The following is a 6,725-nucleotide window of genomic DNA, read 5'->3' as shown; positions in this document are numbered from 1 at the left end:
CTGCCCGATTGTGACCTATCAGCTGACATTATTCGTTGGTGTCTTCATCCATCCTGGTCACATCTGGGCTGCCAGAGACTTCGTGCTTGCCTCCCAGCGCTGACTGACGTTTTAAGTGCGGCACAGTCTTTTTGGAAGAAGGCAAGCATAACTTGTGAATTACTAAATAAAAAAAATTAAATGCTCCTCTGTTTGTTTTCATCGTTGGCAAGCATTTATATATTCCATCTTGCATATGGAACACTGTAATTGGAGATGTGAGAGGAAGCACATTTGGTATGAAAACTGTCTGGCCATCAAGCATCAAGCTGTCTGACCCAAGGCAGGCTTGGGTTTGAACGCTGGTTCCTCTGTTTTTTAGAGGTTTGACCTTGGGCAAATTACACTCCCTCTGAGCTCTGCTCTCCTCGTGTCTCACATGTGGAAAATAACACCTCCTTCCTGTGACAGTGCTGTGGGGCCGGATGAGATAACACGAGAGCAGAGTGCTTGGCACAGGGGGAGGTTCGGTGGTGGTGGCTCTTATTAGCAGCCCAGATCCACGCTTTGGAAATACTGAACACATGCATGGAAAACCCAACCCAAACTGATGGATCAGCAGCTGATTATAACCTTAATGTATCCCACTTCACGTGCCTATTCATGTTTTATTGAACAACTATGAATGTGTTTGGTTATGGGTGCTACCCTAGGACCTCTATTATCTTTCTAAGATCTGGAAAGTTCTGAATTCTGAAACACATTCAACTCCACAGTTTTCAGATAAAGGATAAACAATCTGCAGTCTTCACAATGTGCCAACAGGTGGAGAATGACACAATCCAACCGGAACACAAAACCGTTTGACTGCTGGAAGGTGAGAGCAAATAAATGATTAGAGATGGTCGTGGTGGTGGTGGTGGGGATGTTTAAGTTTGGGAAGGTTTCCTGGAGGGAGTGACCTTGGGGCCCGATTTTGGGAGTAATGAAAGAACCATAGTTGGTGAAAAGGAGGCAAACCACACCAGGGGGATACAGATTACTGAGGGTCTTTACAAGGCTCCTAGCAAGCCAAATCACTTTCAGGGCTGTGCAATCCTGGGAGGAGGAGTGATCGCCTCTAGGAAGATGCACCTGGGGACAAGGAAAAGAGTCTCTGGCTGGGCGAAGTCAGGACATGCACATTCTGATGAAGCACCGTCAGGGTGTAAGTGTGTTCCACATGGCCCCCAAGGGGCCCTTTGCCTCCCCGTGGAGAACTGAGTGTGGATGGTGATGGCTCTCTTCGCCTGACTTCTGCAGACGCCAGTGAGCAATTGCTGCACTTAGAGATGTTCTCCCGGAGTGGGAACAACGGTTCACATTCTAAACCACACATCCTACATCTTTCCCACTCTGCTTGTGTGTTTCTGATAACCTGGAGATGGAGCTGAAGAGATGCTCTGGCTGAGTGGGGAGAGGCAGGGGGCAGCGCAGTGACAAAAGCGGTTTAGGTTTCAGAAAAGCTCTCTGCCACTCAATGCCTAGAAGATGGGCCAAGCAAGCCTCAGAAAACATGTCTTATTTATCACTTGCTTCCCAGTACTTAGGGCAGAGCCAGACACATGCTGGTTTAATTTATTAACAAGCATGATGTCCATCTTGGCAAGGTCTCCTCCCAGCATGGAAGATAGTGCATTGAGGACACATTAAAAGGTGGTGTAGGGACAGGGGGCAGGGGCAGTGCACCTGAGTGGCTCAGTTGGTTGAGTGGCCAACTCTTGGATTCAGCTCAGGTCTCGATCTCAGGGTCCTGGGATTGAGCCCTGCATCAGGCTCTGTGCTCAGTGGGGAGTCTGCTTGGGGATGCTCTCTCCTTCTCTCTCTGCCCCTGATCCCCCATTCTCTCTGTGTCTGTCTGTCTGTCTCTCTCATAAATAAATAAATAATAAACAAACAAATAAATAAATACATATTTTTTTTCCTTTTAAAGGTGGTGCAGGACCCACTCCTTCACTCCATGAGAGTAGTGGTCATCACAGGACAAGGGTGGGGGCACAGCAAGTAGGTTCCACAGTGACGTTTCACTGCAGTTAGATATGCTACTCCTGTTGTCTACAACTGCAGGACAGGAGCTAAGAGGAATACAAGAGAACAGAAAAGCAGTAACCACTTCCCAGGACACTAACAGTTAGGGGTTAGGGTGTACTAATGGGTGCAGCTCTGGGCTCTGACCCTAATACAGAGTCCCCAAGGCTTTCTAATTAGAAGATATTTTTATTTTCTCAAAGTATTTCTTTCTTTCTTTCTTTCTTTCTTTCTTTCTTTCTTTCTTTCTTTCTTTCTTTCTTTCTTTCTTCTTTCTTTTCTCTCATCCTTTATTTCTTCCTTCTTGTATTATTCTTCTTTATTGATTTGAAAGAAAGAGCACAAACAGGAGGGGCAGAGAGAATCTCAAGCAGACTCCTAGATAAGCAGAGACTCCAACACAGGGCTCCATCTCATGACCCTGAGATCATGATCTGAGCCGACATCAAGAGACAGACACTTACCTGACCGAGCTACCTAGGCACCCCTATATTCTCAAAGTCTTACTCTCACGGATGGGGACAGTGGTTTCAGGAGGATGAGGTGGACACAGGTTGTGTGGGGACTGAAAGGTTGATTGGGAACTGAAAGTATTGGAAGGGCCACAGAGAAGACACATTATGCCAATGTCATGGAGATCTCCATAGATTTTGGAGAGCGGAGGTCAATCTCTCTTGGCTACTCAAAAGTGACAACTTATTGGTTGCAGACCATTGGTTTGAGGCAGCCTTAGTAATCTAGTTCTGGTTTGCTCAGTTGTCATTTTATCTGAAATTTCCATGCAGACATCAGCAAGGTTGAAGTCACAGTTGGTCCCTATTCTATGTGTGTTAGAGAGGGCTGCCTCACTGCTGTGCTGGTTCAAAGAGGCCATCTTCACGTAAGGGATAGCCCAACACTTCTCAGGATTACATGAATTTTCACATGTTTAGATTCTGGTAACATCACTTGTGGTGGTGTTGAGGATAACAGTAGCTCACCTGCACTGAGCACCGTGCATGCTTTATCTCACACAATCCTCACTACTCCACTTTGCAGTGGGTGCTACTGTAATTTCCATTTACAAGTGAAGACACAGAAGCTTTAGAGAGCCAAATAACTCAAGGACACGTGGTCATTAAACAGTGGACTGAGGATTTTGATCCAGGCAGTCTGTGCTAAGTTCTCGATAAATACTGAGTTCCTACAAGATCATAACACCGCATCTAGCATGGCAGGGATTTCAGAATGGCTAAACACAAACCCCTGTCCCCAAGGAACTCTAATTGCATCCAAGGGTGGAAAGACATCACAAAGCCAATGAAACTAGAACACAAGACAGGTATATAAGAGATGAGCAGGGTATAGTCAAGATGTCAGACAGAGGGATCCCTGGGTGGCGCAGCGGTTTGGCGCCTGCCTTTGGCCCAGGGCGTGATCCTGGAGACCCGGGATCGAATCCCACATCCGGCTCCCGGTGCATGGAGCCTGCTTCTCCCTCTGCCTGTGTCTCTGAGCCTCTCTCTCTCTCTGTGACTATCATAAATAAATAAAAATTTAAAAAAAAAAAAGATGTCAGACAGAGGAGCCATGGAAACTGGGATGGCTCCAGGAGAGACTCATGGAAGAGGGAAGGAACCTGAGGAGGCCCAAGTGGGAACCAGAGTTTCAGAAGATGAGGCAAGGCTCTGCAGGAAGGGAGATGGCCAAAGATGTGGGCATGGGATGTGTTTGGTGGATTTGAGGGACAATGAATGGGGCAAGTTGACTGGAGAGAAGTTCATGAAGGGACAGCAGGAAAGAAGAAATTTGGATTGAAAAATCCAAGGGATTGGGAAAAAAAGGATGAAGAATTGGTTTTTCATTCTGTACGTAAGGGGGAGTAGTGAAGTCTTCTGAATGTTAGAATTAAATATTATTTTACAAGGAGTTACTGGCAGAAACGTGCCAGTGAATTGTAGGGGGGAAAGACCCCTAGAAACTAGATCCTTCTGCAAGCTCCAGAGAGTGAATAAAACTCAGAATCCCAAGGTCCTTGGATTCCAAAACTGATTGAATGGGGCCTATGATGGCAACCATGAGTCCAAGAGGAGGGTGGGGTGATTGCTCAGAGTTGCTGTAGCTAAATCATTCCCAATGACAAGTGTCTAGACTAACTGCAGACCTGGAGCTTTGTGCATAGGAAATTTACAACTAATTAATTTACTGATATTCCTCTTCCCAATTTAATTATCTCAAGGATTTTAAACCAGCATTGCCTCTTTTGACCTCACAAGCGCATAAGTCCATTTTTATAAGAGGACATCTTCTAATTGAAACAGTTGCTTATGATCTCAGAAGAAAGGCTCTTGATGTACCTGCCCTACATCGTCGACCCATAGGCTTTTAAAACTCTTTGCTCTTGTCTCAGCACGGTGGCCCTACCACCCCTCATAATTTTTCAGGATCACGACTGTCTTTGACAATCTGATCTCAATCTTAGGGGACTGCCCATCTCCCGAAGTTCTTTATTAGCCCAGATGAGAAACCTGAAGCACCAAGGAATGGAGATGAATTGAACAGAAAATATTTTTTTTAGAAAGGAGAAAGTGGGATAGAATCTTAAAGCAAGAAACAGTAAAATGAACACAAAGAACTTTTTAAAGAAAGTAATTATTTTAAGAATTAGTTTCTCCTTTTCCTTAAAATGTGGCTCAGGAATCCTGGAGCCCTCCCTGTCCCTCAGGGTTATCACAGGCAGCCTGGCCTTTGCTTGTAGAACCCCTTGCCCCCTGTGTCCCCAGTCACTCGAAGAGTAGAGTCTGGAATGTGGCCCAGCCAGGAGTTGCCAATGAGCTCCAGCTATCACAGGCAGAAGAATTTATTTTTAGCCACTGGGAAGGGAAAGTGAGGCAGGAAGTGTTGTGGGAATAAAGCCTTTCTTTTGGCTGGACTCTTGCATGTCCTACCATGAGCCTTCTGCCCCTCAGGCACTTGAGTCATAAAGACAGGCCTCAGAAAGCCACTACTGGGCAACTATTGAGCAGGGATGAATTCCAGCTTCTAGTGACTTCCTCAGCCCTGGGGGCATTTGGCCAGAGTGCTCCGGGTTTTCTCACAGCTGGATCAGCAAGGACCTGTGGGGAGGGATGTAGGTCAGGGTTGGAAGTCGTAGATCAAAGGATGCCAGAGCTCTTGAGTTACAGAAAGGACTACATCCAGCTCCTTACATGACTGTTGGGTGTGATTTATCTGAGGTCCCACAGCTAGAAAATAGGATGACGGCCTAGGGATCTCCCCAGTCTTCTCTCATATTCTTCACAGAACTGCTGGAAAGATGGCTGATGCAGTATATGTGAAAATGCTTTATAAATGGCACAGAATAGGTACATATTATCTATTATATGTGTGCATGGGCATCTGTGCATTACAAACAGATGGCTCTCCTAGATGCTGAACACCTAGAATGTGGATAAGGCCTCTGATTCTGAAGACAGACTTAAGCTTAACCTCCAGTTTCCACCATCCACTTAAGTTCTTAATTTACTTAATTTCTCTGAACCATGGTTTTTGTCACCTACAAAATGGGAGTAACCATTGTGACTATCTCGTGTGGTTGTTGTTTGGCTCAGGCCCCATGTACAGGCAAGTCTCAGTAAACTGTCAAGGAAATGAAGTGACACAATCCACTTGCTCCAAATATCCTTAGATGTCATGTTCAGTTCATGGAAAGCATGTTTCCAGCTGCGCTCATGTCTGGCACATAAAGGTGGTCAACGATTATTTGTTGAATCCATGCACAGATTAATCCCTTGGTTTTCTTTGTCAGTTTTAGTCACTGAGGGCTGAATGGCAGGGTGCTGACTGCCTGGAGGAAGAAAAGGCTCTAAGTGAACCTACAGAAGGAATAAATGAATTTTAAAACTTCAGCATCCTGGTGGCAGGTGGAGATGCAGTTGGACCCATTTCTGGGAAGGTTTGTGAAAATGGGACCTGACTCTCCAAGCATCCAAGAATTGTCATGATTTCTTTTCTTCCCCCAAATAAAAACGCCTTTTTATGCCTCATTATATATTTGTGATTTTGTATTTTTTTCTTCTTAAAGAATATCCCCCAAACAGTACAAGTTTGAGGCACAACTACACCTGGGTCCACCCCTATGTGTGTCTCCCCTAAGAATAAGCTAATTGGGGTCATCTTTCTCCTTCAGAGGGTATATATCCAAGTCTAGAGCTAGCCTCTGACAGCACACCAACACAATATTAATTGAGTTTCGTGGTCATTGTTGCCTTGCAGGGGTCGACCCAGCCATGAAAGACATAGAGGTCATGGGGTAAAGGAAAAATTGTCCTAAATGTAGACTAGGACAGAATTTTTTTGTGAGATGAGATGAATTTTAGAATCTAGTTGTGGGAAGACATTAGCATTTCTGATAAAATGCTTAACCTCTTTTCTGGAAAGTATAGTGGGATTGAGACTTCTCTGAGAAAACTAACCACCCACTCACCCACCCACCGAGCTGACTGTCAGCTAAATGTCTAATGACCTTCAAATGAACATTCTTTTGCTATCTAGTCTAATGATGATTATCCATCCGTTCTCTCCTCCTCTAGGGTTTTCCTACCAAGAGGGAATCTCTGGATGGGTCTCCTGGAGGCTATGTTTCTTGTAGCAAGATTGTAACAAATCTTGGACCAATCTCATAACCAGGATGTCTGCTT

General features: G+C 45.1%; 1 long non-coding RNA gene across 1 annotated transcript; it reads left to right on the top strand.

Moving 5' to 3' along the window:
* Positions 1 to 525: 525 nt before the first annotated feature.
* On the top strand, positions 526 to 6,074 carry LOC125754572 (uncharacterized). The gene is made up of 2 exons (XR_007409195.1): positions 526 to 856; positions 5,834 to 6,074. It is a non-coding gene; the product is annotated as an uncharacterized LOC125754572 (long non-coding RNA).
* The last annotated feature ends 651 nt before the right edge of the window (positions 6,075 to 6,725 follow it).

The sequence above is a fragment of the Canis lupus genome, chromosome 38, assembly GCF_003254725.2.
Source record: "Canis lupus dingo isolate Sandy chromosome 38, ASM325472v2, whole genome shotgun sequence".
Taxonomy (NCBI): Eukaryota; Metazoa; Chordata; class Mammalia; order Carnivora; family Canidae; genus Canis; species Canis lupus.
This window is presented reverse-complemented; position numbering and strand designations above follow the sequence as displayed.